This window comes from Rhinolophus sinicus, chromosome 3, assembly GCF_057876585.1.
Source record: "Rhinolophus sinicus isolate RSI-liver-muscle chromosome 3, RSI-T2T, whole genome shotgun sequence".
NCBI lineage: Eukaryota > Metazoa > Chordata > Mammalia > Chiroptera > Rhinolophidae > Rhinolophus > Rhinolophus sinicus.
The window spans coordinates 198,903,094-198,930,952 of record NC_142503.1 but is presented as its reverse complement, the minus strand read 5'-3'; the positions used below and the strand labels follow the sequence as shown (position 1 = coordinate 198,930,952).

At 38.7% G+C, this 27,859-nt stretch overlaps 2 long non-coding RNA genes across 6 annotated transcripts in view; one reads left to right on the top strand and one right to left on the bottom strand.

Annotated features, from left to right (window-relative positions):
* The window catches only part of LOC109455627 (uncharacterized), a 179,194-nt gene that overhangs the window by 22,551 nt on the left and 128,784 nt on the right, over positions 1 to 27,859 (top strand). The window lies entirely within an intron of this gene.
* Positions 1,056 to 27,658, bottom strand: LOC141570496 (uncharacterized). 2 transcript variants are annotated; one of them, XR_012494515.2, is made up of 4 exons: positions 27,537 to 27,658; positions 21,458 to 21,616; positions 5,073 to 5,194; positions 1,056 to 2,419 (listed from the first exon to the last, which is right to left on the bottom strand). It is a non-coding gene; the product is annotated as an uncharacterized LOC141570496 (long non-coding RNA). The 2 variants fall into 2 exon arrangements; XR_012494516.2 differs by lacking the exons at positions 1,056 to 2,419; positions 5,073 to 5,194 and adding an exon at positions 6,323 to 9,326.

Here is a 27,859-nt window from a genome sequence, read left to right as displayed (position 1 = left end):
ACAGGCTATCAGTGTTCTGGTTCATCTGTTTCTAGAAAAACAAAGCAAGAAAAAGTAATTACAGTATTTCCATTTCACTGCTTCTTTCTGGCAGTTTAAGAAGAACACTGGAGAAAGAAAACTAACTGTTACAGACAAACAGTCCTGTTTCTTAGCAGGCTGGAGAGCAGACCACGAGGAGTGGGGAAAGGATGTGTGTCCCGTGGGACAGGCTGAAATGGAGAAAATACTGTGGACAGCAGTGGCTCTCAATCCTAGCAGATCCGATGTCCCTTTGTATAACACATATTTCGTGATGCTCTGTGATAAATTACAACACATGACTACCAACTCCGCCATCCATGTATGCACTCACTTCCTTTGCAGTGTGACGTTGCCGCTTCTAGAATCAAGAGTGAGTGTCTGTTTTTCCACCCCCTTAAATCCGGGCTGACCTTGTGATTAACTATGACCGATGGAATGCAGTGGCAGTGATGTGGGGTGACTTCAAATCCAAGGCCTCAGGAGGCTTTGCAGCTTCTACCTTTTTCCTGTCGGAATCAAGACGCTGTGAGAAGAAGCCTGAGCTAGCCACCTGGAGAGGCCACGTGTCCCATGGTTCCCCGAAAATAAGACCAGGCCGGACAATCATCTCTAAGGCATCTTTTGGAGCAAAAATTAATATAAGACCCGGTACTACATTATATTATATTATATTATATTATATTATATTATATTATATTATACGCAGTCTTATAGTAAAATAAGACTGGGTCTTATAGTAAAATAAGACTGGGTCTTATATTAATTTTTGCTCCAAAAGACACATTAGAGCCGATTGTCCAGTTGGGTCTTATTTTTGGGGACACACGGTAGGAGAACTGAGGTGCCACAGCTGGCAGTCCTAGCCAACTGCCAGACATGTTGCCATCCGGGACCAGCCAGTCCCCACTGATCTGCCAACTGAGTACCAAGGTGTAGTGTATTCAGCCAGCGTGCGGGGAGCATATGTGAGCCATGCAGCCAAGCCCTGCCCAAATCACCAGTCCACAGAATTGTGAACAAAGAAATGATCAGTGTTTTAAGTCACTAAATTTGGGACAGTTTGTTATTATACACCAATAGAAAGTCAATACACTCTTTATTTTGTTTACGTAGATTATATAAACTACCGCACGTACAATTCAAAAGAAAAATGTAATACCTTAACTATAATACAAAAGGAAAAATAGGAAAGTAACTTACAATGATGTGCAAATTCTAGAGCACAGCTACGCTGGAGGTCATAATGAAGAAGTTGAATATACCTAGAATCACTGTGAGCTCACCTGCTTCAAGGGCAGACTGCTGCATTGATGGTGGATCACACACCACAACTGGCATTGCCACCAGGGATGTGATTTTTCTGAAATGGTGATCAATTCTTGGTTGACTTCAGAAAACCAAAAAATAATATTTTACCTCAATTGACATAATAGATTCCTGGAAGATTAATTTTATGTTAAAGCTGTATCCCCCCAAACCATTTGTGTTTATGCGTAAAATGGAATTGAACGCTGGACTCAGGCAAATATAAACACATTCAAAAGCTGAAAGAATTAATCACCAATAGATCTGCACTATAAGAAAGATTGTAGGTAGTCCTTCAGGCAGAAACATTGATACCATATAGAAATATGGATTAATTAAGATATTTTATTTAAATCTCTTTGAAAGATAATTGACGGTTTTAAAAAATAATAATGTAGTGTGAGGTTTATGACATATATAAGTAAAGTTCATGACAACAATAGCATAAAAATCAGCAGATGAAAAACGGAAGTATGCTATTTGAAAGTTCATATCCTATATGCAAAGTGATATAATATCCACTGAAGGTAGACAGTAATACGTAAAAAAATATAAACCTGAAAGCCACTACTAGAATAGCAAAACAAAGATATATTTCTCATAAGCTAACAAAAAGAGATAAAATAGAATTATAAAGATACATAGTTAATGCAAAAGAAGAAAAAAAGAACAAGGAACAGTTGGAATGAATAGAAAACAAATAGCAAGTTTATAGAGTTAAACCTAGCCATACCAATGTTCACATTAAATGTATGTTGTGAAAATACCCCAATTAAAAAGGCAGAGATTGTGAAATTGGATGGAAAAGCAGTATTCAACTATATACTGCTGGCAAGAAACAAAACAAAACACACCTTACTATGAAGACACAAAGAGCTGGAAAAAGATTTACCATGGTAATAATCATAAAAAGAAAATTAGAGTATCTATAGTAATATCAGACAAAGTTGATATCAGAGCAAAGAAGATTCCCAGGGATGAAGAACGTCATTTCATGATGATATTGATGTCAGTTCGGCAAGAGGACATTGTAACAATTTATGCACCCAATAAAAGAATTTCAAAACAAATGAAGCAAAATCTGATAAGCCTGAAAGGAGAAATAGAAAAATCAACAATTATAGTCAGGGATTTCCATACACTTCTCTCAATAATTTGTAAGACTTGAACAACTTGACCTAATTGACATTTATAGCACACTCCATCCAACAACGTAAGACTGCACATTCTTTGAATTGAACATGACATGCTTGATCAAGATTGATCATATTCTGGGTCATAAAACAAGTCTCAATAAATTAAAGAGGTTTCAAGTCATACAAAGAAGATTCTTGGACCACAATGAAATTAAATTAGCAATTTGCAACAGAAAGATATCTGGACAATCCCCAAATATTTGGAAACGAATCACACACTTGTAAATAACCCCTGGGTCAAAGATGAAAACAGAAAGGAACTTAGAATTTTGAACAGAATGAAAATTAAAATACTGCACATTATTATAGAATTTGTGGGATGCCACTAATAGAATACTTAAGCGGAAATATGTTGCATGAATTTCTATGTTAAAAAGGAAGAAAGATCTCAAGTCAATGACCTCAGTTCCTGCCTTAGTAAACATGAAAAAGCAGAGCAAAGTAAACTCAAATTAAGTAGAAGAAAGGAAGTAAAAAAGATCAGAGTGCAAATCAATGAAAAAAAAAAAAAAAGACAGTAGAGAAAATCAATGAAACCAAAAGCTGATACTTTGACTAGATCAATGAAACTGATAGACCTCTATGCAGATTGATAAGGAAAAAAGAGAGAAAAAACAAATTAGCAATAACAGAAATGAATGAGGTGACATTACGATAGATTGTACTGTTGTTTAAAATATAATAAGGGAATAATATGAAAAACTTTATGCCAATAAATTTGCAACTTAGATGAAATGAACAAATATCTTGAAAGATATGAATTACCAATGCCCACTCGTTAAAAATTAAATAACCTAAATAGCCCTATGTTTATTATAGAAATAGTATTTGTAGTTAAATACCTTCCCATAAAGAAAATCAAGCTGAAATGGCTTTACTGGTAAATTCTACAAAACATTTACAAAAGAAAAAAATACCAGTTCTATGCAAACATTTTTTAAAAATTGAAGAGGAGGGAATACTTCCCAACTCATTTTATTCGGTCAGTGCCACCCTGATATCAAAACAGGACAAAGACATTACAAAAAAAAAATGAAAAAAATAGAATTATAGCTCAACAGCCTTCATGAACATAGATGCAAAAATTTTAAACAAAATTTTAGCAAATTCTTCAAACAATATGTAAAAAGATCATACATCATGGCCATATGTATTTTATCCCTGGAATGTGTTGTTGCTTTAATATTAGAGAAAAATTATATTAACAAAATTAGAAAGAAAAAAAAAACATAATTCAACAGAGGCCCTCCGTCCCTTCCTTCAAAAAACATCTAACAAAATCCAATATCCATTCATAGTAAAAACTCTTGGCTAACTAGGAATTGAAGGGATTTCCTCAGCGTGATACAGGGCATTTGTGAAAAACCTTCAGCTAACATCACATACTGAATGCTTTTATTCTGAGATCAGGAGCAAGACAAAGATGTGTTCTCTCACCAGTTCTGTTCATTTGTGTACTGGGGGTTCTAGCTGGGGCAATCAGGCAAGAAAAAGAAATAAAAGGCAACTAATTTGGAAAAGAAATAAAACTGACCTTCACAAAAATGTGACTGTCTCTGTTAAAAACCTGAAGGACTCCATAAAAATGCTACCAGAACTAATAAGTTATTTTAGCAAGGTCATCAGCTACAATTTCAATTGTATTTGCATATATTAACAATAAAAACCATACATCAAAATTTAGAAATATCTTTTATTTTAGCGTCAAAAGCATGAAATAGGTTGAAGATAAATTTGACAAAAGATATGCAGCTTCTGTACACTGACTACAAACATTGCTGAGACAAATCAAGGAAAACCTAAAGAAATAGACATATGCGTTGTCCGTAGGTCAGAAAAGTCGTTATTGTTCACATGTGAACAATAATATATGGATTTGATGCAATCCTGATCAAAATCTCAGCAGGTTCTTTTGTAGCACTTGACAAGTTGATGCTAAAATTCCTATGGAATGTAAAGGACCTAGGAGAGGCTAAATGACTTTGAAAACAAAGATTAACGTTTTTTTTTATTTCAAGACATCATAAAACGACAGCAGTCAAGGCAGTGCAATATTGGATTAAAAACAAACAGCTGTAATGGTGGAACAGAATAAGCTCAGGAATAAACCCACACATATATGGAGAACTCCACAGAGGTTCATAGGCAAGTCAGTAGAGAAAGGTTAATGTTTTCAAGAATGGGTGCTAGGATTTTGTTACAAACATATACAAAAGTTAACTCAAAGTTGATCCTAGTTCTAAACATAAAATCTAAAGCTGTAGAACTTGTAGGAAAAAAAATAGGAGAAAACTTTTGTGACATTGTATTAGACAAATATTAAGATCAAACAAAGGCATGATCCATAAAAGAACAAGTTGATAAATTATACTTCATCAAAATTAAAAACATTGGCTCTTCAAAAGACCTTCTTAGGAGAATGAGAAGACTGGAGGAAATATTTGTAAGTCATAGAGGTGTGATAAAAAAAATACAGTGAATGTTTAAATTAAAAAAAAATTATTACAGTTAAAGACACATTGCTATTAATCCCCTCAAAATACTCACCCTGACTTTGAACACACGTATCCCATCGTTCTTGCCACTTCTGAAGCAGTTCTGGAAGTCCTCTTTCATGAGTGTCTTTAGTTGCGCTGTCGTGGCTGCCTTGATGTCCTGAATAATTTTGACTTTGGGGAAGAGGCAGAAGTCACACGGTGCCAGATCCAGGGAATAAGGTGGATGAGGACACAGTGTAATGTTTTTTATTTGACAAAAATTGCCATATCAGAAGTGATGTGTGACACAGAGCAATGTCATGATGGAGCATGATTTATGGCATGCTTTAAAACACACCCTTTTCAACCATAGCTCACACCCAACTGATTGCACCGAACAAGTTGAAACTTGTCACACACTGTTACTAAGGTTCATTGCGCTTTCCATATAGAACATCCCTGCCTTTCCGTTGGATGGCACTCAGCAGCAGCATTCACTGTATTTTTTGATCACACTTCGTATCTGATAAAAGATGTACCCAGAATATAGAAAGAACTTCAAAAACTCAGTGATAAGAAAGATAATCTAATTAAAAATTTGGCCAACACTTTGAACAGATACTTCACCAAAGAACAAATGAGAACATGAAAAGATGCTACATCATTAGTCATTAGGGAATTGTAAATTAAAAACATGAGTTACTACTACACACCCATTCAAATGGATAAATTAAAAAGACTGACCATAGCAAGTCTTAGCAAGGATGTGAAGCATCTGGAACTCTCGTACACTGCAAGTGGGATTGTAAAATGAGGAGGTCAGTTTGGAAAGAACTGACCATCCCTCTTCACCCAAGAGAAATGACATATGTGTGGAGATATGTCCATATGAAGACTCAAACCTAAATGTTCATAGCCGCTTTGTGGTAATTGCCAACTTCTAGAAACAACCCAAATGTCTATCCATAGGTGAATGGATAAGCTGTGGGAGAGCCATGCAATGGTACAATAGGAACAAACAGACTATTAACATGTGCTGCAACCTCGATGAATTTCAGATTAATTACTCTGCGTGGAAGAACACAGCCAGCCAGACAGAATACAGGGTATGAGCTTGTCCATATGAAGTTCTAGAAGATACAAACTGATCTATAGTGACAGAAAGCAGATACGGTTGCCTAAGGATGGTAGGGGAGGCATTACAAAGGGACACAGGGAACTTTTATTACCTTAACTGTGATGGCTTCACAGGTGTATATGTATTTCTCAAGACTGACCAAATTATACACTTTAAATATATGCAGTTTATTGTATGTCCATTTTATGTCAATAAGGTTGTTAAACTTTCAAATAACACCTCCCAAGCAAAATTGTTTGCAAAATCATTGCCCCACGGCCCTGCAATTTTCCACAGCGCCTCTGAAGCTTTCACTGGGAGCCTGATTAAGAATGTAGGAATCACTGTTGCTGGTTTACTTATTTATCCTTTATCCTCACAGTATTTGCCACATCCCAAGAGATAATTGTCCCCCCAAAACTCCACGCTGTAGTGTGCGTTTGTTCTCCATCCCCGGGGGCAGCCAGCTTATTGTTAAAACCTCAAACAATACCATTGTTATTGCTATTGTTTTATCCCCAAGTTAAAGATGATACTTAAGGCTTTTGTTTTTCTTACGCCAATCCAAGCCCAACCCATCCTTTAAAGAGCTTAGCTTTCTTGCCCTCGAATGCTTCCCATCGCTGTAAGTTCATTGAGTTTTCTGGGTCTGATTTAGTTTAGTAAATAGTTATTGAGGGCTGACATCTCAGCTCTGTCCCTTCCGCTTGGCACCATGAGCTCTTTAAGGCAGGAAGAATGTCTCACTGCTGTGTTTCCAGGATCTGGCTTAACGAACGCTGAATTAAATTGTTCATTCTTTTAGCATGTGATTTACTGTATTGCATTATTATTTGCTAATGATTCTGTGTGTTTACTTTCTCTCTTTCTGTATTCTTGCCTGTAGTACAGACTTAACACAGAAGTGACTAATGCTCATGGATCAAATGGTTTTGTGGGGAGCCTAGATAATCCCTGAACAGCCAATCAGTTGTCCTAGCACTTTCTTCCATATGTTAGGACTCACTTATTAAATATGAATGCCTTAATAATGTGTGTGGCTGGACAGCACCATTTCCTCTTGTAAAGAAAGAAAATAAAACAGGTAATGCCCAGGCCTGTTTACACCAGTTAATTACTTCATTCCCTAAACATCTGTTGTTTTTCTTGGCTGTGGGATGACATGGTTTAGATAATACTGACTAATTCATTTACCTACAAAAGCATGACACTAATACTACCAGGTATGTTGTTTATTTAGCCCCGAGCACTGCAGTTTTACATAGTGTGTGACTTTATGGTAGAATCTGAAGCACTAAGATTGGCTGGACTTAGATTTATTTACCAAATTCGGAACTATTGGAAGCCGAGAGGAGAACTGAGATAATTTTAGGACAAATAAAGAGAAGAACAGTTGTACCTAACTGGTGGTGCGATTACGTAACTGTTATGTTCAAGAGATGAAGCAGTCTAAAACATGAGGTTTCAGAGAGTTTAGATGAATTTGTGAACGATCGCTCCATCGCTGGCGATCAGGGAATTTCAAGCTTCCGGGTCATGTCCTGATTTCTCGGGGACGGATGCCTCGGGAAGGCCGTGATGCTGTCAGCAGGCCAGCGCAGGGCTGCAGAGTTCCTTGGCTTGACACATTAGCTACTTTGTAAATTATATACACTCTCCCAGCTCCTGATTACACACAAAATTCATGCTGATTGTAGTAAAGGGAGACGATGCTGAAAAGTATAAAGAATATACCCACACCTAGATTTTGCCATTAACATTTTGCTAAACTTGATGTGTCATATGTATTTATCCATTGAGACATCTTTCTATCCCTCCACCAATCTATCTCATTTTATTGACGCATTTCAGCAGTTCAATATGCATAGCCCGGGTTCAATATACTTTTCGTTTTGATGTGAAAAAGTGCCCCAATCTTAAGTGATCATTCTCTGCGTGTGGTGGATATACACTAAAGTATACTCACGTGGTATTCCCACCCTGCATACCTTCCTGTAACTTGCTTCTTACCAATAGCATGTGGCAGGGATGGTGGGCTCTTCCTCCTGTGGCTATGTTCTATGTTTTAAGACTCCATCTCATAGTAGACGGAGCTGGAGACTTCTCATGGGCTTGATGTAATCAGTGACCATATTGGAGAAGCCCATGTGACAGGGAGCTGTGGGAGGGGCCAGGATCTGAGGGTGGCCTCCAGCCAAGAGCCAGCAAGAAGCTTGGCCCTCAGCCATAAAGCAAAGAAATAATTCTCAACACAACTAGAGAGTGAACTTGGAAGTAAGTGGATTCTTCCCTAGTGGGGCCTCCGGATGAGAACAGGGTCTTTCTGGACCCTGAACAGAGGGTCACTCTCAGACTTCTGACCTTCAGAAACTCTGAGATAATTAATGTGCATTGTTTTACATGGCCAAGTTGGTGGGAATTTGTTGTGACAATAGAAAACTAATACACATATTGGTACCTGGAAGTGGGGTGCTGCTGTAGCCAATACCTAAAAATGTGGAGTGGTTTGGGGGCTGAGTCTTCCTGAAAAGACTGTTCTGCAGAAACCTGGGCTGTAAGAATGCTGCTGGTGAGGGCTCAGGGAAGTGAGAAACGTGTATTTGGAAACTGGAGGAAGGGGGCGTCCTCCATATGTGGTGGCAGGACATTAAGTGATACTGTCTCCTGTGGTGATGTGGGAGATGGAACTTGGAGGTGATGGACTGGCTATGTAGCTCAGGGAAATTGTAAGCAAAGTATGGAAGGTATTCCCCTGGTTTCTTTGGGCCATTTATAGTAAATATGAGAGGAGAGAGACAAATTGATGGAAGAACTGTTGAACAAAAAGGAGGTAGAACTGGGTGATTTAGAAAATTCTAAGCCTTTCCAGATGACAGCAGGTGCTCAAATTAAGACAGTGTGGTCTAGAGAAAAATCTGAGGGTGTGACAATAACCTTTTGCTAACATCCAGAAGATCAAAAGGTCAGATTACTCAAACAAAGGGATCTTTCAAGAGGGTATGCCTCATGGAGCCTCTTACTCAAACCCCAAAACTCTTCTGGTATTTTGTATACTATAGATTAATTTTTCCTGTTCTACAGTTTCATATAAATGGAACATACTGTATATACTCACTTTTTTTTGGGTCTGGTTTCTTAGATTTTTGCAATTTATCCCATGTTGCTGTGTGTATCAGTAGTTGGTCTTTTCTGTTGTTGAATGTTATTCTGTAATGTGAATATATCACAATTCATTTATGCATTTTTTTCTGTTGGTGAACACAGGGACAATTTCTAGTTTTAGGTCATTATGAATAAACTTGCTATAAACTTTTTTTTTTTTTCACAAGTATTTTGTGAATGAATATATGTTTTTCTTTCCCTTAGGTAAATGCCCTAATTGTGGAATTTCTAAATCATAAGATAGGTATATGGTTTGTTTTATGGGAACATCCAGGTACTTTTCCAAAATGGCTGCAATGCAATTAGAACTCTCAGACATTCTCACTAACAATAGGAAAGTTCTAATTGCATTGCATCCTCGCCAGCATTTGGTGTTTTCCTTCTTTTTAATTTTGACTGTTCTAGTGGATGTGTAGTAGTATATCATTGTGGTTCTTACGTACATTTTCCTGATTTCTAATGATGTTGAGTATACTTTTTCTTGTGCTTGTTGGAATTTGCATATCCTTTTTTTGGGAAGTCTCTTTTTAAAAACTTTGCACCCCACCCCCTTTTTGAGGAGGGGGTTATTTGTGCTTTCATTACAATAGTTGAGTTGTAGCAGTTCTTTATGTATCATGGATACCAGTCCTGTGTCAGATGTTTCTTTTGAAAGTATTTTCTCTCATATGATGGCTTGCCTGTTAATTTTTCTTATGAGGTCTTTTGATAAGCAGAAACATTTAATTTTCATGAAGTCTAATTTTCCAATTTTTCTTTTATGGTTATTGCTTTATGTCAGTTGTTAAAGAAACCTTTGCTTCTTCTCACGTCATGAACATGCTGTCCTCTGTTTTCCTATGCAAATAACACAGTTTCTGGATTACTGTAGCTCTATAGTAAGTTTTGAAGTCAGGTACTGTAAGTCCTCTAATTTTGTTATCTTTTTAAAGATTGTCTCTTATATTCGAGGTCACTGCTGTCCAATGAGAACTTTCTGCAATGATACAATCATTATATAGCTGCACTCTTTAAGAATGATAACCACTAGCCACATGTAAGTATTTAGCCCTTGAAATGTGATTAGTGCCACTGAGAAACAGATCTTTTTATTTTATTTTATTTTAATTTATCTAAAAATAAATTTCAGAGGCCACATGTGGTTAGTGGCTATCACAATGTACACTTTCCACTTATTGTAAATTTTAGACTAAGCTTGTCAATTTCTACCCAAAAAGGCACTGGTGTTTTTGGGATCATGTTGGATCTGGAGACTGATTTTGGGCAGCATTGGTATCTTAGCTACAGTTAGTCGTCTCATTCATTTTCATGGTGTGTCTTTCCATCTATGTGTGCCTTCTTTGATTTCTCTCAAAATGTTTTTATAGTTTTCAGTGTACTCGTTGAACACGTATTTTGTTGTTTATCTCTTAAGTATTTTATAGTTTTTGATGATAGTGTAAGTGGAGTTATTTTTAAAATTTATTTTACAATGGTTTTCTTCAGTTGGCTTTTGTGTATTTACCTTCTATTGATCAACCTTGCTATATGCACTAATTCATTCTAGTAGTTGTTTTGTTGATTCCTTTGGATTTTATGTGTAAATAATCAAGTCATCTGAAAATAGAGACAGTTTTACTTCTTCCTTTCCAATCTGGATGACACTTATTTATTTAATTCTTTGTTTATTTTTATTGGCTTACTGTACTGGTGAGAACCTCCAGTGCAATGTTAAGTAAGAATGGTGAGAATGGACCTTCTTGCCTTGTTCCCAACTTAGTGGAAAAAATTTCACTCTTTCATCATTAAATATGATATTAGCTGTATGTATGATTCTATTTTCAGTTTTTACCATGAATGAGTTTTGTTAAATGCTTTTTATGCATTTATTGGAATGAGCATATTGCCTGTCTCCTTTAGTATATTAATACTATGAATTACATTGTTAATTCAACCTTAAATTTCTGTGATAACTCCTAGTAGGTCATGATGTATTTACTACCCTTGGTATATTGTATCCTAGTGCTAATATTTTGTTAAGGATTTTTGCATCTATATTCATGAGGGATATTGGTCCATAATTTTATTTTGTAATGTTTGTCAGGCTTTGATTTTAGGGGTTCAGTGGTCTCATAAAACAAGCTGGGAAGGGTTTCCTCCTTCTCTATTTTGAGAAAGAGTTTTTATGTGGTTGGTGCTATTATTTTCTTAAATGTTGACAGAATTAACCAGTGAAGCTATCTGGGTCTGCAGTTTTCTTTGTGGGCATGTGTTTGATAAACCAATTTCTTTTATAGATATATGGCAGTTGAGATATTCTATTCTAAAGAATTTATCTGTTTCATTGAAGTAGTCAAAGTTATTAATTTAAAGTTGGCATTGTCTCTCTATATAAATGTTGCTTTATTATGCAGTACACCTGAAACTAATATAATATAGTATATTAACTATATTTTACTAAAAAATAAACACAAAAGAAATACACAGGTAGATATTTTATCGGTGAGGTATTAGTTCTTGAGTGAATAGTAGATTCATTGTCCATTATACTATTAAAAGCATAAATAAACAATTAAAATAAATAAAAGAGGCAGTCATGAAACAATGACAGTAGTATTTTATGAACAAGGAACTATGCTGAATTCAATTCTATGCAAATAAATAAAGTTGGCATAGTCTCTAGAATCTGTAGTGATGTCCCTCTCTCATTCTTGATAATTGTTAATTTGTTCCTCCTCTCTTTATCTTCTTGATCAGAATAGCTAGAAGTATATCAATCATATTTATCTTTCAGAGAACAAGCTTTGGTTACATTGATATTTCTGTACTTTGTGTTTTATATTGCATTGATTTCTGCTGTTGTATTTACTATTTCCTTCGGTCTCTTACTTTGGGTTTCCTTTGTTCCTCTTTTCCTAGTGTCTTAAATTGGAATCTTGAACCAGTCATTTCAGGTCTTTCTTCTTTTCAAATATAAGCATTTTAGGCCATTGATTACCCTCTAAGCACTGCTCTAAGTTAATTACACAAATTTTAATATGTATTTACATTATCATTCAGTTAAAATATTTCTAATTTCTTGTTTGACTTATTCTTTGACTCACCCATTATTTAGAAGTATGTTGTTTAATTTTCAAATATTTTGGATTTTTTAGATATTTTAGTTTTTTTTTTTTTTTCTAATTCCATTGTGGTCATAGATCATACATTGTACGATTTGAATGTCACTTGTTTTATGTCTTGATGAATGTATCATGTGCATTTGAAAAGAAAGTGTATTATCCAGGTTTTGGATATACTCGTAGTATTCTATAAGTATCCGTTAGGTCAAGGTAGTTGGTAGTATTGTTCAAATCATCTGTGTCTTTACTGATTTTTAAAATTTAGTTGTTTTATTAGTAGTTGAGTGGAGGGTGTTAAAATCTCCAACTTTGATTGTGGAATTGTCTGTTTCTCTCTTTATTGCTATCAACATTTGCTTCACATACTTGAAGATCTGCTGTTATAATAGATACAGACATATTTATGGATGGTTATGTTGTTACAGTGAATTTATACTTCTGTCATTATGAATTATCTCTTTTTCTCTGTCAATACTACACTCTTGGAGTCTATTTTATCTGATATTAGTATAGTCACTCCAGCCTTCTTATGCTTACTGTTTTTAAGGTATATATTTTTACACTCATTTGCATTTAGCCTATCTATATTTTTATATTTTGAAATGTGCCTCTTTTGTAGACAGCATGTAGTGAGTCCAGCTTTTTTGTTTTTTAATCCAGTCTCGTGATCTCTGTCTTTTATTTAAAGTATTTAACCAGTGAACATTTAACATATTTTTTTGTATAATTGCATTTAGGTCTATCATTTTATTGCTTGTTTTCTATTTGTCTGTTTATCTTTGCATTTTTCAGCACTTTCTGTAATACAGTATATCCTTAACTTATCACAGTCTACTTAGTGTTACTATTATAGCTCATCATGTAAAATATAGAAACTTTGCAACTGCGTAAGTTCACTTACCTCTCCCTTCCTTTTGTGCTATAGTTATTATATCTATATTATAAACCCGTCCAGACAATGCTATAATTTCACTTAAGTAGTATAAATGCTTTTTTAATTAAGAAAATAGTTTTTTAAAGTTATCCAAATATTTTGCACATTCACCATTTCTAATAATTTCCATTTTTTTCCAGAATATCTGAATTTCCATGTGGTATTATTTCCCTTCAGAATGAAGAACTTCCTTTAGCACTTTGTGCCGATCTGCTACCAATGAATTCTCAGCTATCTTTTATCTTTGAAATGAAAGGATATATTCACTAGACATAGAATTAAGAGTTCACAGGTTTTAAATTTTTAAATTTATAACTTTAAAGATGTTACTCTAGTATAGTTTTGCCTTGTATAATGATAAACTAGAGGTCATTTGAATTGTTCTTCTGTATGTAATGTTTCATTTTTCTCTGGTTGCTTTCAAGATTTTCTCTTTATCTTTGGTTTGGAACTGATTGGCTATAGGTGCCAGGGTGTGGTTTTCTTTGTAGTTTTTCTTCTTGGGGTTCTATGATTTTGTTCTCTGTAAATTTATGTGTTTCATCAAATTTGGGAAATTTTTGGCCAGTATTTTTTCATATATATATATATATATATATATATATATATATATATATATATATATGAGCTTTTGTCTATTAGCTTTTATCTGTTCCTGTATGTGAGGTGATTTCTGTGCTGTGATCAGGGGTTGAGTAAATTCCCCCTTTGGTCTCATTCTCCGGAGCAGAGGAGATATGAGATGATGTTTGCTGTTCTGTCTGTGCTGTGAGGTGCTGGTTAGCTTAGAGTTAAAGAAATTCTTGACCAGGGGTTGAGAGAATTCCCTCTTTGTTCTGTCTGTTTCGCCTTCATCAGCAGATGAAGTGAAGAAGTAGCTAAGTTACATCAGGACGACGTGAGAGGCACGTTGCCAGGCTTTGGAAGACCTTGGGCTGATGGTCCCAAGCAAGAACAGTAGATATTGCTTGTCTGGATGAACTAGCCCTTCAGCTGGATAAGTAATATATTTTCTTTTTTTATCAGTAACTGCCGGACCCTCCTGGAACTGGCCATTCCCAGAGGGGAGGCAGGAACAAGAAACTTGGCTCTGGGGAACATCTGAGAAAACTTATAAGACACACCTCAGTTGGCAGTATAATTATTAATACTTCGTCATTTGGTCATTTGTCATTGGTGCTTTTTCATCATTCTAACATTTTGAAGACTTCCAGCAATATGCAGCTTACAACACCAGGGGATGTCCTGACTTCCAGCCGCGAACCTGGTGAGGGCTGGCTGGTTCCCGGCCTCTCCAGTGTTGTTCTCCACAGTTAGCCTTCTTGAGAACTTGTTAGCATCTAGCAAACTCGTGTGTAGCTTGCAGCTTACAGCATCAGAAGACACCCTAACTTCTAACAACAACAATGCCAACAACAACAACAAAAGCAACAGCAGCAGCATCTTGGGAACTAGCACGCAGCGCTGTGGGAGACGCCTGAGTGTCTCTCAGCTACAGACCTGGCAAGGTTTTGACATATGACTTTTCCAGTGCTGTTCTCCCCGTTTGGTGAGCTTTTGACATCTACTGTAATAGTTGCTATCCTATAGAGCTTATTACTGCTTTTGGATACTCCTCACTGATGTTATTTGTGTATTTAGCCAAGTGATTTTTGATCAATAGTAAACATGTGTTGGATCTCTTAACTTATAAATATGTGTACTCCTTTGACATGACATTGTTATCAATGTATATAGTTTAGTCTTAACCACCTTTACTTTCTGACGTTAGCATATTCTATTAATTGCCTTTGTCTTTTGCTATTACCTATTACTAAATAAATTGATTAGATATTAAATAAATAATTAGCCCCATTCTAGCGTGTGTCCCTTCTCCTTCTTTTGTCATTATATATATATACATATATATATATACATATACATGTATATATGTATATTTACATATATATGTATATATAATGACAAAAGAAGAAGGGACACATGCTAGAACATATATATATGTATATATGTATATATGTATATATGTATATACATACACATATATGTATACATATATATGTCTATGTATATGTGTGTGTGTGTGTGTATATATATATATATATATATATATATATATATATATATGCATAAAATCCTATTCTCTCTTTCTTCCTCATTCCACCAATTACACTTTCGGTATTGTCTCACAGGTTCCTGGGGCTCTGTTAATTTTTTTTTAATCCTTTTATAGTTCGCAGATTGGATGATTTCTCTTGGCTTACCTTCAGGTTCACTGACTCTTCTGCCATCATGCATTATGCTGTTAAGGATATACAAGGAATATTTAATTTTCATATATTGTATTTTGATGCTTGAGAATTTCCATTGATTCTTTTTTTTACATTTTTTATTTATCTGCTGACATTTCCTGTCTTTACATGTGTAGAGAACTTATTTTCACGTTTTTTTTTTTTTCTTGCTTTTAAATCCTTGTCTTCTTATTTCAACACTTATATCATTTTAGAATTGGTCTCCATCTATCATTTTTTCTCTTGAGAATAGATCACATTTTCTTGTTTCTTCTATGTTGCGTAATTTTGGATTATATCCTGGATATTGGGAATGCCATCTGGATTCTGTTATATTTCTCTGAAGAATGTTGATTTAATTTTTTTTTTTTTTAAGCAGACTGTTAACTTGATTGGACTCAAATTGCAAAGTTTTTCCCTTGGAATAACTCAAACCTTAACTCAGTTCTTTATCCCTAGCTTAGCTGCTTAGAATCCACCTCTCACATATATGGTTCAGGTATTGCGTAGATAATTTGGAGTGCCTCTTCTCTGGTTCCCTCTTACTCAGAATTACCCCCTCTCCAGTGACCCTGTTTCCCCAGAAATCTGTCCTTTTGTTCTTCAGATTAGAAAAACTGGCGGTTTTCTTTCAGAGATTTAGCCACTTCTGTGGTGACAGTTTTGAATTGCCCTCGGGCTAAAAGCTATAAAAATGGGAATTTCATCTCATGCCATTTTTTTCCTTCCTAAATGTCAACTTCTTTTAGAGTCAGACTGACTTTTGTTCATCCTCCATTAAACAAAAGTCATATTTTGTATTTTTATTCAGAGTTGATAGCTGTTATCTGCAGGAGGATTGGGTCTAGTAGAAGCTTACATGGCAATACTGGGAGGAAAAAGCCCCCACCCTCCTTTTAATGAGAGTAAATGCATTTTTTTTTTTTTTTTAGACAACTTACATGACATATGCTTTTTCTTAAAAACAATTCTTAAGCTCCAAATGAATCAAGGTCAAAATAAGTGAAGACCTCAAGATGACATCAATCTCATTTGTTAGGTCCTGGACCACTTTTACTTTATAAGGAAGCTACTAAATACAAATTTTGTTTAAAAACTTCTATAAAATATTTTATTGCTAGTAAGTCTTTATTGAATGAATAAGCATCATGATAATGTTATGAGCATTGTACATATAAAATAGTTAAAAATACAGTTTTTAATATCTATACACCATTTCTATGTATGTGACATATCTTTTATATATATGATGTATATTATATATGTGATATATATTTTTATATATATATTATATATGTATATATAAAACATATATTCATTATATGAATATATTTCTGTTTCCATATTTTTGTCAGTATGCTATGATTCCAATAACTATATTTGTACATAAATATTTAATGACATATCTGAGTATAGAAGAAATCTCTTGCCCACTCCTCTACTTAATTGACTTGCTGGGTTAATTGATGTTTTCTATGCTTCTGCAACACTGGCTGCATAGGGAACGCGCACTTTTCTCCTGCTCCCACTTTTTGGGATATACGCCTACCGATAGCTAATTGTATTTGTTCCCAAACCTGTTTATGCCAGTTATTATTGTGATTTGGTTGATTAGAATACTAACCTATGAAATATGAGTGAACCCAGAAACAGGGTCGTCGTTTCTATGAAAACAAAGTTGAATGCTTTGGGGAGACTCAGCGATGTGAAGTAATAATAAGAATGATATAAAATAAGGTGATGGGCTAGGCAACTCTAAATAACTTGAGAAGAAGATTGTAAACGACAGAGTCTGTTTGCACACTGACACCCAAATATCTTTAAGTTTGTGCTGTACCTCAAAATTAAGAGCACGAATTATATAGGTGTGGTTTGTGCAAGAAAGATGTCACAGAATCCTAATCAGGGATCAAAACTCTGAGAAAGGCCTTCGTCCTTCATCATAAAATTGATGAATAAATCCACATTTTATATTATAACATAACAAAATATTTATTGTATATTTTTGCCATTGTTTATGATTTCTTTACTTAATTCTGACTTTTCAAGGATCTGACCAGATTTCCAAATATTGATCCCAAAAACATGAGAAAAGCAGACTTTACTATATTTCCTCAAGACAGTTTCCTAGAAATGTAATTACTGTATATTTTTTTAAAGTATTGATACGTATTACCTAATTGCCCACTAGAGAGATTGTATCGATTTATATTCCCACATAGGGCTATTTCTTAGGCTTTAAACTTTGGTACAGTGAGGCAACTGTCTTCTCTCCAGCTCGGATCAGCAGTCACATGGTGGACTTGAAAGCCTGTGGCCTGAAACGTCTCGAAAAGCGCCCCAGGATTTTTGTTTGCTATGATAAAGTGGAATTTGATTCTTTTTCTATTAATGCTGGGTTTTTGTGAATCCTAACCTCAAAATGTTACAAAAGCATTGGGGTTGTTTGCCAAACACACCCCGAATTCCGTCAATCACTTTACAATACTCAGATGACCACGACTTTTTAATGTTATAAGCTACCATAGGGATCAGCTTATTAAACCCTTCCTTTTACAAATTGAGCCCAGGAACAGGGGACAGGAAAAGTGACTTGACTTAAGTCCTGGAGCTTAGTGGTATCTGAGCTGAGCTCTGAGCTCAAGTGTCCTGACTCCTGGTCTAATCTAGCTCTTTCTGATACAGCACATTGCTTCTGATTGCACAGAGAAGGGTTGTGAAAATTTGTCACGTGGAGTTTCGTGTTATCAAGGGGGAGGTGTGCAGAGTGTTATCAGCTAATGTCTCTAATATGAGCTAACAGTTATTGAATGCTTACATGTGCCAAATACTGTTTGAAGTGCTTTAGCTGGAGCACATTATCTTATTATCCCACGTAAACTTCGTAATGACTCTCTGAGGCCCCATAGTGTAGATAAGGAAATGGAGCACGGAGAAGTGCCCGAGGTTTTACCGCAGGCACGAGCTGGGGTCAGAATCTAATTGCCTAGTCTTGCCCCAGAGCCCGGATTCTCACCCATCTTGATAAATCGCCTCTCTGTATAAAAAGAAAGGGACATTTATTAGATGTCTACTCTGGGCTTGGCAGTTGTAGATATTTTACCTACTTAAAAAGATTACTCTTCACAATCCGATGTTCAATTTGAAAAAGGAAATATCAGGTAAATTAAATGACTTGCCCAGGGACACAGCTAGTAGGTGCAAAGCCAGAAATCAAACTCTGAAGCCCATGGTGTTGTTAGAAAACCATGGTGCTGTACCACGTGGGTCAGTGGTCGTGTGACCTTAGGCTGTACGTTGCAATTACCCAGGGAGCGTGAAAAACACTGACGTTTCCGTCCTGCCTCCAGAGTTACTGATTTAATTGGGCTGGGGTGCAGCTTGGGCAGTGGGGAACTCAGATCTCCCAGGGATTCTAACATGTAACTAAGGATGCCACCCACTGCCAAAGATTCAGATGGTTTTGGTCAGACCCTACTATTTTATTTCTTTGACCAAATATGGGAATAGGGATAAATCACATCATTAAAGGCATGTTTCAACAGTGTATTAGTTTCCTAGGGCTGCCGTGACAAATTACCACAAACTGGGTGGCTTAAAACAACAGAAATTTATTCTCTCACAGTTCTGGAGGCCAGAAATCTGAAGTTAAAGTGTCAACAGGGCCGTGCTCCCTCTGAAGGCTCTAGAGAAGGGTCCTTCCTGCCTGTCCCAGCTCCTGGTGGTGGCAGCAGTGCTTAGCGTCCCCTGGCTTGTAGTTGCATTGATCTAATCTCTGTCTCCATCGTCACATGGCCTCTTCCCTTTGTGTATCTGTTTCTGTGTCTGTCTCCTTGTGAAATCGTAGAAAGTAACTATGTTGGTCTCTGGACCCCATTCCTGGCACAGAGCTCCTAAAACCCTTGGAATTTCCTAAGTGATAAGAGCAATAGGAGCATCTTTTGTTGTGATACTTGATCTTTGACCCCATCCCTGACACAAGGCTCCTAAAACCCTTGGAATTTCCTGAGTGATTGAAGTGTGGTTTGTTCTAATGAGGTGACTCTGGTGGGATTCTGGAGAGGGACTGGTTCATGAACCTGGAAGCTCTCCAAACCCCATACTGTTGGAATTTTTATGGAGGCTTCCTCACGTAGGCATGAACTTATCTACGCACCAGGAAGACGACCCACCCCAACTGCATGGGAACAGAAGCTCCTGTGCTCGGGACCCTCCCAGACTCACCCTGTGTATTTGCTGTTCATCTGTATCCTTTATCATATCCTTTAGAAAATAATAAATTGGTAAATGTAAGTAAGCATTTCCCCGAGTTCTGTGAGCTGCTCTAGTAAATAATTGAATCCAGAGAGAGGGTCATGGGAACCTCTGATCTGTAGCCACATCAGACAGCATTTGTGGGTGACCCGGAGATCTGCTTCTCGTGATTGACGTCTGAAGTGGGGGACATGCTCACAAAACTGCGCCCTTAACCTGTAGGTCTGCGCTGTGTTGGCTTAGTGTCAGAATTGAATTGAATCGTGGGACAGCCAGCGGGTGGCTCAGAGGACTGCTGGGTGTGGGAAGAAAACTCCACACACCTGGTCACCTGGTGACAGATGTGTTGTGAGTATGGAAATCGTGTGAGAGTAAAGGAGAAACAACCAGGAGGAGAAGTGGCATTTTCCTACTTGTGCGGCTCTTCAGAAGGGCCCAATATAATCCAGTATAACCTCATTTTAATGAATCCTATCTGCAGACACCCTACTTCTGAATAAGGTCACATTCTGAGGTTCCAGATAGACATGGATTTTGGGGGGGCACTATTCAACCCAGTGCAAACAGAAAATTAACATTACAGTCTTAAGAATGCATGGCTCTCCAGGTATGGAAGAAATGAAATTCTATGGTTTCTGGGTTTAATTTTTAAAAAGCTATCTTTAAATATCTTAAATACAACACCCCCCGCCAAAGCACCAAATCCTCACAGGTGTATCACTAGGTTTTAGAAAGATCTGTATATAAAACACCCTTTTGTCTGGGATCCTTGTGGCGTGTTCAGGAACACAGGGGTGCCAGAGGCTTAGCTTGTTTGTCCAAGTTGTGTGTGAGTGTGCATAAAAATCTGTGAAAAGGTAGGTTGTTCCCAGCAGGGATTTTTAGAAGGAAAACCAGTTTGAATCTTCCTCTACTATAAGCTGACAGAATAAATTTACAGCATGTTTTATGGCATCAAAGCGCTATTTGCCATCTTTCCAAATATGGTTCATGAGGCATCCTGCATTGAAGCAACCAAAATTTGGAGTTTTGTTCTGAGACCATTATCTTATTCAAACATTTTTCTTTTTCTATAATGAAACCTTGATAATAATTTGAAAGTCCAATCATTTAAAACCTGAAAATAATTTTTTAAAGAGCATTTATAGGAGGGTTCCTCAGATGGTGGAGTCGAGAAACGCTGTGCTTGCCTCTTCCCACAACCACCTCAAAATTATCACTAAACAACAGAACAACCATCATTGAGAATTTCCTGAAGTCTAACTGAAAAGGTGTCCTATAACTAAGGACATTCAGAAGAAACCATATGGAGGCTAGGGGAAGGGGAGCCATGGAATGGGCTGGTCCTACACCCACCTGTGCCAGTTAAAAATCGGGAGGGTTATCTCAACTGTGGAGGTCCCCCAGGAAGATAGAGGGGTCCCAACCCCACACCAGTCTCCCCAGCCTAGGGTTCTAGTGCCGGGAAAAGAAATCCCCATAACTCTGGCTGTGAAAACCTGTGGAGATTGTAGATGAATGAGATGGAGGGTGGCTGGAGTCCCAGGCACTCCTATTAAATAAGGGCCCACACATGGACTTACTTGCTGGTGGACTTACTTGCTCTGAGCTCCAGTGCTGGGGTGGTGGATGGAAAGGTGCCAGGGCATACGAGGAGGAACTGAGTTGTTTGTCTTCAGGCAAGGGCTCAAGGGGTGGCTTTTTTTCAGACAAAGTACTGGCAGAGGCCACTGTTTGTTGAGCCCTCCCCTACCCAGCCTGCAGAAACAGGCAGGTGCCATATCTGAGTCTCCATCAACTTGGCTGACACCATTAGCCCCACCCTGGTGATTCCTTGAGGCCCTGCCAGCTTGCAGGCCCACCGCTTCCAGTTCCTTTTGCGTACAAATGGCCTGTCTTGGCTCATGTTGCAGACTTTCCTAAAATCTCTCAAAGGTTCACAAACCCCAAACAAGCAACATCTGGTTTCAGTGTGTCCTGTACCTCTTGCTGAACAGCCCCAAGCCCAGCACAAGCAGCAGCTGGCCTCAGTTTGCAGCATAGCCTCTCCCAGGAGCCTCTGAGCCCAGCACAAGTGGCAACCATCTGCAGATCAGTTTGTAGCTCAAACTAAGTGTTCCTGGCTGACCTCAGCCTGCACCAGAGCCCCTCCCAAGAGACCGCAGAGACAACACACCCAGTGGCCAGCTTCAGACCACACCAGAGCACCACCCAACCACTTCCACAGCTGACACACCCAAAGGGCAGATTTGGCAGGCACCAGAGCCCAACTAAAATGAATTCGTAAGGTCAGCCCTTGCACAAAAGCTTCTCCACTGTAGTCACAGCCAGTTCTCACAACCAATCAGCCTGAAGGTCAATCCCTTCCACTGACATGCAAATAACAATCAAGGCTCAACTACATCAGGAGGACACACACAGCCCACACAAGGGACACACCTGGAGCACCCAGCTCTGGTGACCAGGGAGACTGCACCACTGGGTCCCACAGGACACCTACTACATAAGGCCACTCTACTAAGACCTGGAGGTATAGCAGCCCTACCTACTACATAGAAACAAACACAGGGAGGCAGACAAAATAGGGAGATAAAGAAACATGTCCTAAATGAAAGATCAGAACAAAGTTCCAGAAAAAGAACTAAATAAAATGGGGACAATCTACCAGATGCAGAGTTCAAAACACTGGTTATAAGGGTGCTCAGTGATTACAGGTAGAACTTCAACAAAGAGATAAGAAACATAAAAATGGAGATAGAAAAGATAAAAAAGAATGAGTCAGGAATGAAGAATACAATAACTGAGGGAATCAACAGATTAGATGAAACAAAGGAGCAAATCAGTGATTTGGAAGATAAGGTAGCAGAAAACATCCAATCAGAACAGGAAAGAGAAAAAAGAATCCAAAAAAAAAAAAAAAAAAAAAAGAAGGAAAAAAATGAGGAAAGCAGTTATTAACTTTAAGGGAACTCCCATAAGACTGTCAACTGATTTCTCAACAGAAACTTTGAGGCCAGAAGGGATTGGCATGAAATATAAGAGATGAAAAGCAAGGACCTACACCTGAGATTATCCAGAAAGGCATCATTTAGAACCAAAGGACAGATAAAGTGCTTCCCAGAGAAGAAAAAGCTAAAGGAGTTCATTACCACCAAGCAGTATTACAAAAAATGTTAAGAAGAAGAGAAAAAAAGACCAAATACATGATAACAAAATGGCAATAACTACATGTCTATCAATAATTACTTTAAATGTGAATGGATTAAATGCTCCAATCAAAAGACATAGGGTGGCTGAATGGATAAGAAAACAAGACCCAGACCCATACATATGCTGCCTACAAGAGACTCACTTCAGATTGAAAGACACACACAGACTGAAAGTAAAGGGATGGAAAAAGATATTTCATGAAAATGGAAACAGAAAAACAAACAAACAAACAAAATAGCTGGGGTAGCAACACTTGTACCAGACAAAATAGACTTTAAAACAAAGGCCATGACAAAGGACAAAGAAGAACCCAATAATTGCACTTCTGGGTATTTATCCAAAGAAAGCCAAAACACAAATTCAAAAAGACATATGCATCCATATATTCATTGCAGCATTGTTTACAATGGCCAAGATATGGAGGCAACCTGGGTGTCCATCAGGATGAATGGATAAAGAAGTAGTGGTACATTTATACAATGGACTATTATTCAGCCATAAAAAAAGAATGAAATGTTACCATCTGCACCAACATGGATGGACCTAGAGGGTATTATGCTGAGTGAAATAAGTCAGACAGAGAAAGACAAATGCCATATGATCTCACTTATATGTGAAATCTAAAAAACAATATAAAGAAACACAACAGAAACAAACATGTAGATACAGAGAACATTTTGATGGCTGCCAGATGGATGGAGGTTTCGGGGGAGGGGTGAAAGAGGGGAAGGGAGTAAGAAGTACAAATTGGCAGTTACAAAATAGTGATGGGGATGCAAAGTGCAGCATAGGGAATATCAATAATATTTGTAATAACTTTGTATGGTGTCAGATGGGTAATAGATTTATCAAGGTGATCACCTTGTAATTTGTATAAATGTCTAATGCTGTACACTTGAAACTAATATAATATTGTACGTTAACTGTAAAAATAAAAAAAAAATATTTTAAAAGAAGGACATTTATAGGTCAAATTGTATATTATTCCCCGCACCTTGGAAATAAATACCTACTACCCAGAACATCATTATTTCCTTATACTGTTGCTTTCTGTTGAGAAGACCAGCTCCCCAATTGTTTCTATCTCACTTTGATCTTGCTAGTCAGACTATTTCACATTTGACAAAATCATCGTTTTCATGTTAGAAATGACAAGAAGGATTTGTTTGTAAGAAGTGGTGAGCTTCCCTGTGGGGTTATCACTGAAATCCACCCCTACCCCCACTGCTGGCGTCATGAACACTATCAAAAGCCTTTTCCAAATCCTGCTTATTTGTGATGAATCTCTTCATCCTGGACAGGCTGATGTAGAAAGATGTGACTCATAGATTGGTAATTTACCCAGGAAAAACATCGTAATCGGTACAGAATCCATGGACTAGCTTTTATTAAAAACCCCGTGAGTCTTTATAAAACCTCAATAGCAAATTTAGGCAATTTCTTAAATAATAAATCTCCATTTCCACTTGGAGAAAAATCCTGGCCTTTCCATTTCAATTCAGCTGTCTTTAAAATGGTTACACTTGGATCTAAGTTGTATTGGAAAAGTTCTTAGGCAAAAATTCAAGTAGAGTCAATAATTTATTCTTTAGTATGTGCCACAGAAACAAATCTTTAAAGACTCAGCAGATAATGTCACTGTAGACACCAAACAAGTGGCCCAGTAGATGTGTGACACTCTGAAAATGCAAGCATTGGTTTATAAACTGGTTGATAAGGAGCCATTGCCATGGACGGCATGCTTCTTCTTGGTACCACCCAACTCTCTACTTAACGTGCGTTACCAAGAGTAACCATAAGTCATAAGCCACAGCAACTGTAGGGGTTCAGATTTAAGCAGAAAGGGTGCTTGGTTTCCTTGGTAGCAGGGATATAATTTTTGGCTTCTGATGGTGCATAGCACTCTAAGAACTTGGGTCCCTGCCGGAGCACATCATGGCTATCTTCTCCTGGAAAGCACAACTGACAGGAAAAAGGAAAGGTAGAGAGAGCAGATGGCTTTCTTTTTGGTGAGGCCCCTTTGTTCTTGGCGTTTATCCAGGATTGGGTTCAGACCCTCTTCCTCTTGGTCCCATTGCCCTTGACTAGATCACCTTGACTGCAGAGGGGTGATGTGTGGGCCGCCCTGTGTCATCATCTTCAGTTTAAGTCATGGCATGTGAGCAGCTTGGAGACAGTGATAGGTTTTAGGCACAGGCTCTGGCCCTCAGTAGATGCTTGTCATGGTTCCTGATCAAACGATAGAAGAACCGGGCCCCTTATTTCAGGGGATAGGAAAATGCCTTTCTAGAATCTTCTGAGGAGTCTGAGAAACGAAGGCAAGTTGGTTTCTCACCATGTTCTTTTCTTGCCTTGTCAGTGTTTATGGCTGTGGCTTTTATGGCTGTGCCAAGAGTGGCCGCCCAAGGTTGGCGGAGGCCTGGTGCCCTGGCCAAGCATCGTGTTGTTGAATGAAGTGTGGCTTCCTCAACCTCTAAGCATCATCCATTCCACAGGTCTCGCTTCACAGCTTCCCCAGCCACCCTCGTCTTCTGATCCTACTGCTATTTACCCATGGAGTTGAGTTGGGTCAACAGAGGGGCGATAGGTGACTGGGACATCCCCCCACCTCTTGGACCACCAGCTGTGCAAAACTTACCCTAAGATGTTCCATTTGAGCATGACAAAGCATTTTTGCAAATACGTATTGCCAACTCAAACGCAGTAGAGAGACTAAGACACAGGCAAAAGCCGTGGAGTAATTTAGTAAGAGGCTAGTGGGAAAATTAATGTCAGTGGCTCTGTGTTCTGAACCCTTTGCACCGCTCTGTGCACTAGAGAAGGGACAGAGTGCACCACGCTGCTCACCAACCCAAGATGGTGTCGCAGGGTCGCCAGTCTGTGACCCCTGACAAGTAGATACACTCATTACACCAAAGACTGGAGGTAACCACAAAGCAGGGTACATATTTAAGGAAGTATGCACACACTCGGTTTATTTTTCTTATCTGATTTTTTTTTTTTTTCTGGTGCAACGTGAGTACTGTTGAGTACTTGGCAGCTGCCTTCCCATACTTGAGTTGTTTGTCATTTCTGGGGCTGGTGATGCTGTTCTGATCTCCCTTTGGGGAGGAATTTACAGGCACATGTTGACCCAGTTGAATGGGAACAGGGAGCAACAGGAATCCTACGAACAAGGACCACCACAGACGGGAGCAGCTTCTTGACGACGCCTGGGGCGTGAGCTGCTCACCTGTTGCCAGGCTGCCCATTTCGTGCGGCACAGCTCCAGTTTTGAAAACCCAGGTCCTCTCCCAGCCTGACCTGGAAATAAACCTGCTTTCCTTTCAATACTATCTGGGGTTGTAGTCCAAGCACTGTGCTGTGTTGCTGGAATATCAGAGAGTCAGCTCTCCGTAGCAGCTGTTGCTAAGTAAGGCGTGATTTCCTGCAGAGACCAGCCCCAGAGGGGATGGGAGGTCTCCTGGCAGAGGGCGGGGGGCAGTGAGGGGGAAGACTAGACGCAGAGGCCACGGTGATGAGGCAAGTGATGAGGCCAAACGCAGAGGCCACTCCCCACCCTGCCCTCACCCCACCTTCTCCTGCCTTTCCAGAGTCCCCTCTTACCTCCTCTTTCCCAGAGACCTAGCCTGGGTCACATTCCCTCAGAGTCATCTAACCCATCAGGGAGAGGGGTACAGAGGTCAACTGGGGGCCCTGCCTTCCGTGAGCTAAGAACACTGTGGGAGAGGCAGCCTCGTGAACAGTGAAGCACGAACCCACCACGTGGCTGGGCCTTTAGTCACCGTGGATGCTGCCGGTGCCTTACTCCTATCCCTCCTGGCCACCCCGCGGCCACCTGCTGGCAGAGCAGTGACCTCCTGGGTCTTTCTGCTACAGAACATTTCTGGCCATGGGAGTTAACACACCAGCAGAGACTCTCAACCTGAAAGGCTGGGAGTCGACGGGACAGTTCTTAAAAATGGTTAAAATGGTAAATTTGATGTTTTGTGCATGTTACTATAATAAAACAGGAAGACATAATGACCAGGCATGGGGAGAGGAGAAGGTCAGTGCCGTGCTGGCAGGGGGTTGGGAGCACAGCCTCTGAGCCCCCAGCCCCAGCCCATGTCCTCACTGACCCATCTTAGCCGACCGCTGGGTTTTCTCCTCTGTAAGAGGGAGCTCCTAGGGTACCTGCCTCGTGGAGTTGCTGTTAACAGTGAGCAGCTAGTGCAGTAAGTGGCGCCTGCAGCTTTGGAGAGAGTGCGTCTGCGCTCAGCATCCCCAGACACTTCCAGCTCCGTAACCAGGCCCAGCCCAGGGGGCACCCAGGCTGCTCAGTCCCTCGACTGGGGTTGAGGGAGCTGGAGGGTAGTGGCCTTCCCCTCCGGTACTGGCCTCTGAGGAGGAAAAGGTAGTTTCTGATTTAAAAGCAATGCTTTACACTGAAAGGGAAACCTAGTAAAAAAATGAAAGTAACGCTAGCCTGTTGACCAGGGTGGTTGCAGTTCCTCGTTTTCCTCCAGGTTTCTGTCCACCCCTTCAATCCTGTTCCCGCATGCCTCATGGTCCCCCTGGGTTGGCAGTAAGCTGTACCCAGGCTGCTTGTTGTAGGACAGTGAGAACTATTGCTGGCATTTTATAATGGCTTTCTCTGAACTTTCCCCTGTGCTTTTTGCCTGAATGCATTATTTTTAAGAAATCTGTGTTGTAAGACAGGAGTCAGCAAACTCTGGTCCTGGGGCCAAGGCCCTCCCACAGCTTGTTCTTGTAAATAAAGTTTTATTGGCACACTGCCAAGCCCATTCA